General features: G+C 40.9%; 1 long non-coding RNA gene across 1 annotated transcript; it reads left to right on the forward strand.

The window, feature by feature from the left end:
* Positions 1-5295: 5295 nt before the first annotated feature.
* LOC147852400 (uncharacterized) lies at positions 5296-5728 on the forward strand. The gene is made up of 2 exons (XR_015531422.1): positions 5296-5566; positions 5648-5728. It is a non-coding gene; the product is annotated as an uncharacterized LOC147852400 (long non-coding RNA).
* Positions 5729-10256: the final 4528 nt, after the last annotated feature.

Genomic DNA, 10256 nt, shown 5'->3' on the forward strand with positions numbered 1-10256 from the left:
TCCCCCACACACATGTCAGACCACACCATCCTCCTTCTATATATTGCCAAACACTAGGCTTATCTGCATATTCTACCTTTAACTCCTCACACATCGCATTGAATGCGGATTCAGTAATGCATTGCATCAATTGGCACATTCGTTGATAAAGATGGCTTCTCTGAGTTGCACTTACTTTTGGCAACAAGTTGTCCACCCATGACTTTTTGGCGTGAAACTGACACAACAGAAGTCGACAATGTGTTTGCGACCGTTGCCCATTTACAACAATCCAAGATTGACGGTCTGTTGCAACCACATTAGTTATGGCATTATATGATGTCCAACATTTATCAATCACTATTGCATTTGGCCTCACCGTGGGCATCCTTGCGAATATGACTCTCAAACAAGTTTCTAATGTGACTTGCTCATGGTTTGACCCCTTATCAGAACTACAAAGCATGTACCATAATGGGATCCCAATTCCCATGGCGTTGGGGGCAACTACTGCATATAATGGTAGCCCGAATTGGTTTGTTTTAAATGTCAAGTCAATTGCCCAAGAGTTGTTTAGGGTTAACCGCTCACACATTTCCAACATCCATTGATCTTGAAGTATCAAGATAAATGGTTGTTTGGCGGGAGATCCTGGTTCACCAAGCAGGTAGGGTTGAACATGAGCCACTTTCCCAAGATCTCGAAGTGCATAGGCATCTTGTATCATCAAAGCCCAATCAACCTTAGTCATGGCACTCCCGAATTTTAACCTATTTGCCATGTTATGGACCTCCTTTGGTATCATAAAGAACCAATAGCTAACAAGCTCTAATGGACTAGCCTTGGACTTATGATATGCTTCCTTACGCATGCTCATTCGTGCCACATGCCTTGCACACCCAACATCAAATAGGTCATCTTTGCAACAACTTATGACATTGGGGTGTACTGGCAAATGGTACACATCCGACCTACTACATGGTACATGACCACTATGAGGTCCATATATTGAAATGGTAAGTGTCTCATTGTCAACACCGTCATTCATTCTAACGTCCACATGGAATGTGCACCCACATCGGGGTGTGCACCTGCGTCGTCGAGTGGAATTAGAGGCAAGTCGAGATGTCCCAACACGATGGCAACTATACCTAGTCACATGCATACCCTTCTTGACTCCTTTCCTTAAACGTGTGTGGTACTTGGTTTGCAAATCTGTGAGCACATAATCTAATTGGTGGGCTTCTATCTTGATCACTTCTATGGGTAGGGTCTTGTTATATTTGGCCATGCTTGATCCCAAACCTTCTATCGGGTCGACCTTTGATACCATTTGGCAACCACAACTTGTAATGAGTGCTTTTACGTACTCCGGTGGGATGCCATAATCACGTATATCAGTCGCATAAACTAGCTTTAACTCTTTAAGAGTCTTTGAAAATGTGTGATGGGATGTGTCACCATGTGACGCTAATACTACTTCCCTCCATTTCTCAACGTATAATACTTGAAGATTAGGTGATGCTTTAAGGTAAATTACACTTTCATTCCTGAGTATGAGACGACTCTTCATGCGCCTCCATGCATGAAGTGAAAGAGGTGCTCCCCTTGCGACATCACGTAATGCTTCCAATGTTACCTTAACTTGTCCCAATAAATCTTTAACCATCAAATTATACGTACCTCTTGAAAATGCAAAATACCTGGGGGAACAATACATGAAGGGATCGACCGCCTCATCCTCACGATCGGAATCTGATAACTCAAAAGGAATCTCCATTTAATCCTCAAATACAAACGATGCATTGGATGACCATGACGTATCCTCAGATTCATCTTCCGACATGGCGAAGACACAATGATGCCTTGTGCTCTCCACAGCAAACACAATATGATCGAGAATGCCAATGATTGAGGTGAATTAAGTGAATGTGAGAGATTATGCGAATGAATGAAGTGAATGAATTCAAATAATTCACATGAATGGAGTGGATTATTTCAGCTCTTCTTCAATGATTTAGTTCGAGAGTGTTTAGGGCTACTAGTGAACGATCGAGAATGAGGGTGAATGAAATGAGTGCGAGTGATTAATAGTCTGTTAAGGAAGGGAATGAGTTCAATCCTTAGTGAATGAGTCTACCTCTTAGTGCCTGCTACTGAATTTGATGAATCAATTTGCTATTGTCGTTAGTATGATCATTGAAACGCCATCATTACACGTAGTTGGGCAATTGACTATTAATAAGTCGGGCTCCTCATTAATCAGTCAGGCTCCCTTTTTTAAATGAGTCGGGCTCCTCATTAATCAGTCGGGCTCCCTTTTTCAAATGAGTCGGACTCCTCATTAATCATTCGGGCTCTCTCTTTTATAATGAGTCAGGCTCCTCATTAATTAGTCGGGTTCCCTACACCAAAACATTTTGTACATTGCTTTGTCTACCTTCTCTATTATTGACTATTATTGCATTGTCTAGTATTGCATTGTTGTACATTTCTTTGTCAGCAATATCCATTATTGACTAGTATTGCATTGTTGTACATTTCTTTGTCGGCAATATCTATTATTGACTAGTATTGCATTATTGTACATTGCTTTTGAATAAGATTCACATTGAATCATATACAACCAGAATGAGATTCAAATAATAATATTCACAACCAAAATGTACATCAAATTGAGTCATATACAACCAGAATGAGATTCACATTGAGTCACACACTATTTAGAATGAGATTCAAATTGAGTCATATACAACCAGAATGAGATTCAAATAATAAGACTCACAACCAGAATGTACATCAAATTGAGTCATATACAACCAAAATGAGATTCAAATAATAAGACTCACAACCAGAATGTACATTAAATTGAGTCATATACAACCAAAATGAGATTCAACTATTTACCAGATATTACAAAAAAGTTGGCAATCCGCATGGGATAGTAAATCGAGATCATATGTTTGATGTTACAAAGTACAACATGCTAGTGATTAAAATAACCATATGCCCAGAGTCCTTCGTGTCCATTTTTCCATGATTTTCCGAAGGAGCTCCACGTCTTTGAATCCAAACCATTGCTCCTTACCCTACACCACAAGATGCCATCAACCTAAGCCCTTACAAAAAGAAATGCTCAAATTCAATTCTCATAAATACTTACAAATTGATCGAACTCAAATCCTTGAATGAACTCCTCGACCAACATTCGAATGGTTTGCATCACGTAATACCCACAATCCGTCCCATTAGGTTGGGTTGGGATATGCAATACCTGGAACCGCTCGTTGTTGATGATGCAATGGTTGTGTGTGGCGCTAGAGATATGTTGTACAACCAAATCACCCAATGTCTTCATGCCGACAGTCGGATGATTATTTAGTGGATCGCAAGAAACAATTGGGCCCCTCACCTTGGCATCAAGACCTATATGAGTCTGTCGTATCTTCAACCAAAGCACCCAATGCCCTGACTGCAATATCGGAATGAAGACATATTCTCGTTCAAGGACCCAAATGAGTATGTCTTCACCCTTATCACTTTGGCCTTCTAGTTGTACCCATAGTGGATCCACAATATGAAACCGCTTGTTGATATCGGGGGGCAACGAGTACTCCATCCATAAGTGGAAGAGCGGCATCATCCATGTGGATGCCATCTCCCCTACAATGCACAACGAACATAATTCTACCTCCGTCAAAAAGACCGTGAGATCTAATCGTCAACAAGCCACCTGAAACTTGTTTATTAGGCCAGATTAGGAACTACAAAAAAAACATAAAGTTAACTATTGATCTCATGCCCCCACCATAACGGCATACCTAGTGAACTTATTTCTTGTTGTGTTATCCCATGTTTTCGTGATTGTCCCAGGACCAACAAAGAAATCCCAATGTCCGCACCCTCATCTGTGTCAGGGTCCACTTTTTTCTTGTGGATTTGGATTTTAGGCCTCCTTGGTTGTTGGGTTGTCGATTCAGACAGTTGGTCTTGACCACCATCGATCTCGACAGGTGTCTCATCTTCTGGCATGGGAATTCCATGATTCTTACACTAAAATTCATACATAAGATTCACACATAATCATTCACACACTAGATTTAGACTCACATAAGATGCACACATAATCATAAACCATACTTACATAAGCTTCAGACACACCCGCAATCTTCAACTTCAATTTTGCCATCCTATGCTCCTTTCCCTCGTCATACCTGGCCATCTGTTGGCTGACAAATTGGGCAATGAAATCGGCCTCCTTCGATGTTCGAAGTGCGTCCGGAGTGGCTTTGAAGATCTTAATCGCTCTTGTCCTCAACTTCCTCATGTGTGATTGGCGTGACCTATTGTACTTTAGCTCCGGATCCAAAAAACACTTTATTGATCGTTGTCTTTCGTAGTGGCTGAAGAATGAGGTGGATGTACTCCTCATGGAGGTCGATTGCTCTTCTTCTTCTATCTTTAGTCCCCGAGGCAGTACTACACAGATGCCATGTTCCTTTTGTAAGTGAGCCTCCATGTCAGCTTTTTTGCGAAACCATTGTACCTCTTTTCTACATGAATCTCCAATGATACATGTGCGACATTTGATACTTGTCGAGTCTCTTTCCGTCTTGAAGGGGACATGGAGTCCACTACAACAATGGTGTGACATTTGCATTAGAAAAACCCAATATATACTTTCTTCAATAATGATTATAAGAATGTACATCAACTCACCATTTACATTGATTGTTACGGGCATGACCATATAATATCCCATGATGAGAATTTACCATAGTATTCTATACACGTGGATAAGTGTGAGGGTTAAACGAGAGTGTAAAGAAGGGGAGGATTACTTTTAAATCCTCGGGATTGAGACAACCCATTAGGCCAAGTGTGAACATGGCTGGAGACAAAGTAATCCTCCCCTTCTTTACACTCTCGTTTAACCCTCACACTTATCCATGTGTATAGAATACTATGGTAAATTCTCACCACGGGATATTATATGGTCATGCCCATAACACTGATATCCTCAACACCTGGCCCCACGTCATGTATGGGGTTCGTATCCATGTTCGAGTCTTCAGTAATGATGTTTTCACCATCCATATTGTTGGATTTGGGGCATCTAGCACCCTTTCTTACAAAAACCCTAAACCATCATTCAAGTTAGCATACAAACATCACTATTTATACACAATATATACTTGGGAAATGATTCAGGACATACCTCCCTTCATAGGGTATTGTTTCACCTCAATCCGCATCAAAGTCTATGAAGGTCTTGGACCGACTAGCCATCTGTACAAAACACATGCCATCTTCAAAAGAGAAGAATTGACCTCGATTAAACCTAAGAATGGGTTGCATGATGTGGATGTGCTTGAGAATGGGTTTATGGTTTTAAACTTGAAGACAATTACATCTTTTCATGATAAATCAAATTGTACTGAAAGGAAGATAAAAGGTCAAAGATGCAATTGCAATGAAACCGGTTCAGTACCAGTTAATGCTCGACTAAATTTAGAAGCTATTCAAACAGGACAGAATGGGGTCATGCTTGTAGATGCATTTAGTAAGTTAAGTTATAGCCAAAAAGGTAAATGATTCAGTGAATTTTGATCTATACATATTCCTTACGGTCAATGTTTTGTGACTTGTCTTGGTAATCTGTTTATAGGGGGTGAATAAGGTGAATTTGATCAGGAGGAACCAAATAGCCAGCCAAGAACTTCACAATCTTCAGTATTTTCTTCTTCTTTGAATGCATCATCATCGGCTCTAGTTTTCTATTCCACTACTCACAGAGTTGTTGCTCAGTTTTCTTCTTGCCATAGCTCAACTTCCTCTATATTTTCTAATGTGGAAACAACTTGTACCTTTCAGAAAGATGAATTTACGAAGGGAATAACTTTTGGAAGTCTTCAATTGCAATGAAATTCAGAAATTCGCAACCATTAGGGTTTCTGATTTTTGGATTACTGATCAGAAACTACGACTGTCTGATATGTTGTTACCAAGATGTTGCATCTACATGTGTCTGTATCTGTATCCTTATCAATATCCGTGTTTGTATATGTATATGTGCATCTAAATGATGGGCATAAGCATTTCACTTCTATGAGATTGTCTGCAATTACAATACACACTTTCCATATCTATGTTTTCATGAAAGAACAAAGAACAGACACAAACAATTTCATGAGTGTTTCTAGGTGAACCTCATCTCCTTTTTCGACAATCTTAAATCAATACATATGTACAACTTGCACATGTTGTTAGTCACATGAAAATGCAAAAAGGATGGAAAGCATCCACGTAGTGGTCATCATAAAGTAGCAAATGTATATCTACACAGGATAACATATCTTTAGTTACAATTAAAGAGAAAATGGAGGGGAAGTATCCATATGCATGGTGATCATAAAACAATATATGTATATATACACACAATCTGCATATATTTTAAATTACATTGAAAGGCAAAAAAGATCGATTGTATCCACTTGCATGGTTACTTTGTCTTTGTTAGTTGGGTTCAAGGCTAGTTATCGAAATTCAGAAACTTGTTAACAGAAATAGAGAATGAATCAAGATATACTTTTCCCCACCTTTTCTATATCTTGACTTGCCTAGCCATAACTATATGAGACTACAAGAAGGGTGTGATGATATTTATGCCTGATTCAATTTCTTTGGCTAGGTAAAATTCCAACTAAAATATGTTTATTATCATTTGTAAAGCTAGTTCATGATCTCGTTGTAATGATATATAATTTTTTACACATTTTAACAACAAAAAGAAAAAGCCAGTGTTTCAGATCGTTTCCTTAACCCATATTTAATTATGCCCATGAATATTGAACACATGGCTTCAAAATGGAAGAAATAGTGCATACCCTTCATCAAAAAGAGCACAAAAAGTGTGCATCAAGCCAAAAACAATGCAAATCATTATTTCCATCATAATAGACCCCAAAACTTGTAGGATATTTAACAGACTAACACTCAGGTTCTCTCATCATTTTTCAAAACTGAGAGAGATATTGGAGAGGAAACTCCAATTTTTGGGCCTATACAGTTAGGGCCTATCCAATTTTATGCGTCAAAATTTTGAGCTTTCACAAATTGAACACACAAATATTAAGCAATTCATAAATAGACAAGAAATATGATACATACCTCTGGACAGCAGGTAAGCAGGTGCTCACGGACAGTAGGATAGCAGGTGGTGCGCCTCGCTCCTAAACCCTAAAGCCTAAACCTTTGTCTACTGGTTTGTAAACAGGCAAAAATGACAGGTATGGGTTATTATAGTCAATCCCATTCATATAGTCAGGTTCCCTTTCACAGAGTCGGGCTCCTTCTTTAATGAGACGGGCTCCCCTAAATTTGGATTTTTGATGGCACGCTTTTTCGCGCCTTTTCTTCATCCAGATTGGACGGTGCAGATCGCACGCACCCTCATCTAGTGACCTGCACCGTCCCTCTCCGCGATTCCCTCACTTGCCCTCATAAATATTTGGTGGTAGTTAGACACCACGGTTTGTGTGTGTGTGTTCAATTTACATAATTTATGTCCATACATACATACATACATGTCCCCCCCCCCCCCCCCCCCCCCCCTCCACAAGATTATATACTTATGTTGAGCTCCACGAAGGTGAGACGACATACAAACATGGGTAGGATTTGGGTGTGCTACCCTCAAAGCATTCACAGTCGATGACGATGCATCACATACTCATGGATTGAGTCCAATCTGCCCACAACAACTTATCACTTCTAAATACCTTCTTCTAGTCAACAGGGTGGTTGTGTTCCTATGGGTCGAGTCATCCATACAATGTATTTGATAGATTTGGGGATACATTCCGAGGATGTAGTGATCACGACCAAGCTTATTGAATTAAGGGATAAAGTGAATTAGATTTGCATTTGTGCCAACAAAAGGCAACAATACCTTAATGAAGACAGGAAATTGATTGAGCAAATCTCTCCGACCATGTTAAACATGGTAGTGTTGAGAGTATGATAACAAAGTGGCAAAGGTATTGTTGATTTGTTGATGGAGGAAAGACTGGTGAATGAAGTTGGAGAATTCGCAAATCCCAAGCTCCAACTGAAATAGAAGTTAAGCCCTTGTTGAAATTATAGACAATGTGAAACTACCTCCAAAGTAAGGCTTTGTCTATGTTGAAATACTACTCTATAATATAACGATACATAAATCTAAGGGAGTTTTGAACTTTCCAGTTCTCCTGTAATAAGATATTTGACTATCACTATATATTTTTTGTAGAGAATCGATCGGCCACAACCGGTTCACACATATGTCTATGCGGGTGCAAAGATCAAGATGACAAGAAAACAGACAACAAAAAACTCAAGTATAGAGACACAAGGTTTTAACATGGAAAACCCGAAAAGGGAAAAACCACGGGAATCCACAAACCCCAAGAAACAAATCACTATAATGAGAGGAATACGAGGAGATTCGCAGGCATCGACCTCGAGGTCGTCTTCGTCTAATAGATGGCGGCAGAGTTACAACTCTCACCCTCTCCCTCTCACTTGGTTTCAGTGGCAACAACCAATTGTAATTGTGTTCAACAACTATACAGCAATGATCATCCAAAATAATGATTTCCCTAGGTGTATTTATACTAATACAACATTCAGGGCTATTTACAAATATAGACCACAACGGCACATTAACTCTATTTATGACAGGAACTACACGCTCCCAATGAACAACGCTTGGCCATAACTGAGTCTAAAATCAAACACAGAAAACGGGTAATGAACGCACGATACAAAGGTGAGACAAGAGTGCACAAGATGTTTAACGTGGAAAAGCTTGAGAGGGAAAAACCACAGGAGTCCATCGACTCCAAACTATCACTATATCACAATGATTACAACAGTGAGTTCACGGAGGCAACAACCTCGTGCTCACGATCTTCGCCACAGGCGGCAGTTACAACAGAGGCAACGACCTCTTCCTCTCTCTCTCCCTCTCTCCCTCTCTCTCTCTACACTGTTACACGCTCTCTACTCTTGCACCAACAAGAATGACAAAAAAAAGACCTACTAAGTTTGCCCTAAGTCATATTTATACTAATATGACTTTTCAGCTATTTACAAATATAGCCCCGATGGACTCTCAAAAACATATTTACGAATATGTCCCTTCATCCGGTGAGCACTTCTCACCGGGCCTGCATCATCCGGCTCTTGTCGAGCACTTGTCATCCGGTTCTCACCAGGTCTTCACCATCCAGCTCTTGCCGGGTACTTCTCATTCGGTTCTCACCGGGTCTTCACCATCCGGCTCTAGCCGGGTACTCGTCATTCGGTTCTCACCGGGTCTTCACCATCCGGCTCTTGCCGGGTACTCGTCATCCGGTTCTCACCGAGTCTTCCGTTGCCGGGTACATCAGTACTGTTCTTCTCACTTCCCATCCGGAGGGACCTGTTTCCTAACAATTTATAGATATAACCCCGAGTCGGCTTCGACCGATTCAGCTATTAGCCGAATCGATTCGGATTCGATTTTCGGCCAGGACCGAATCAAACAATCGGTTTGATTTTTCGGCCTCATCTAAGTTGCTGTCAACCGATTAGGTTCTCCCTTTTCTTCGACTCGTGCTCCTCTTCCCATCCGGAGGGACCTGTTTCCTAACAAACTCCCTCTTCACTCCGGCATGGAGTATTTCACCAATTCGACTCTTTGTCGGTACACGCTGTCGTGAAGAATTTCGGCCAGAGGCGGAAACCGGAAAACATTGGCTACATCGGCGGGGTGCAGCATGTGTGCTCACCCTTGTACATTTAGTGTGAATAATGAGGGCGCCTTTATGGCGCCGAAGAGTAGTCAAGTCGGGACAGAAGATCCCATGTAAGTCGGGATTTATCCCACATTGTAACGCATCCCTCTCCTTTTTCTATAAAAGGAAGGGAGCGCCCTTTGTGAAAGGGTTGCCTATTTTTGTGTTAGAGGGTATACCGTTAGGTTTAGAGTTAGTTTTCCTTTTCTTCTTCTTCTTCTTCTTCTTCTTCTTCTTCTTCGTGGGGAGGTCGACTGTTGAGGGTTGTTTCTGCTCGGTCTCCTGTGCAAGACCCCGCTCTGCGTGACGAGCCCGAGAGCTCCCCGGACGGCGGCTTGGCAGCAGACTGCTGTTGTAACCTACCCTACCGTGGCCCGGCTCGAAGCCGGGAATGTATTCTCCTCCCTTTGTAATATACATACAAGTATCCGTCTGTGCATACTCAAGTCTCTGTGTGTG

This window comes from Azolla caroliniana, unplaced genomic scaffold (genome assembly GCF_043228905.1).
Source record: "Azolla caroliniana isolate FFs.n. ecotype wild unplaced genomic scaffold, voAzoCaro1.0.p SCAF_18, whole genome shotgun sequence".
NCBI lineage: Eukaryota > Viridiplantae > Streptophyta > Polypodiopsida > Salviniales > Salviniaceae > Azolla > Azolla caroliniana.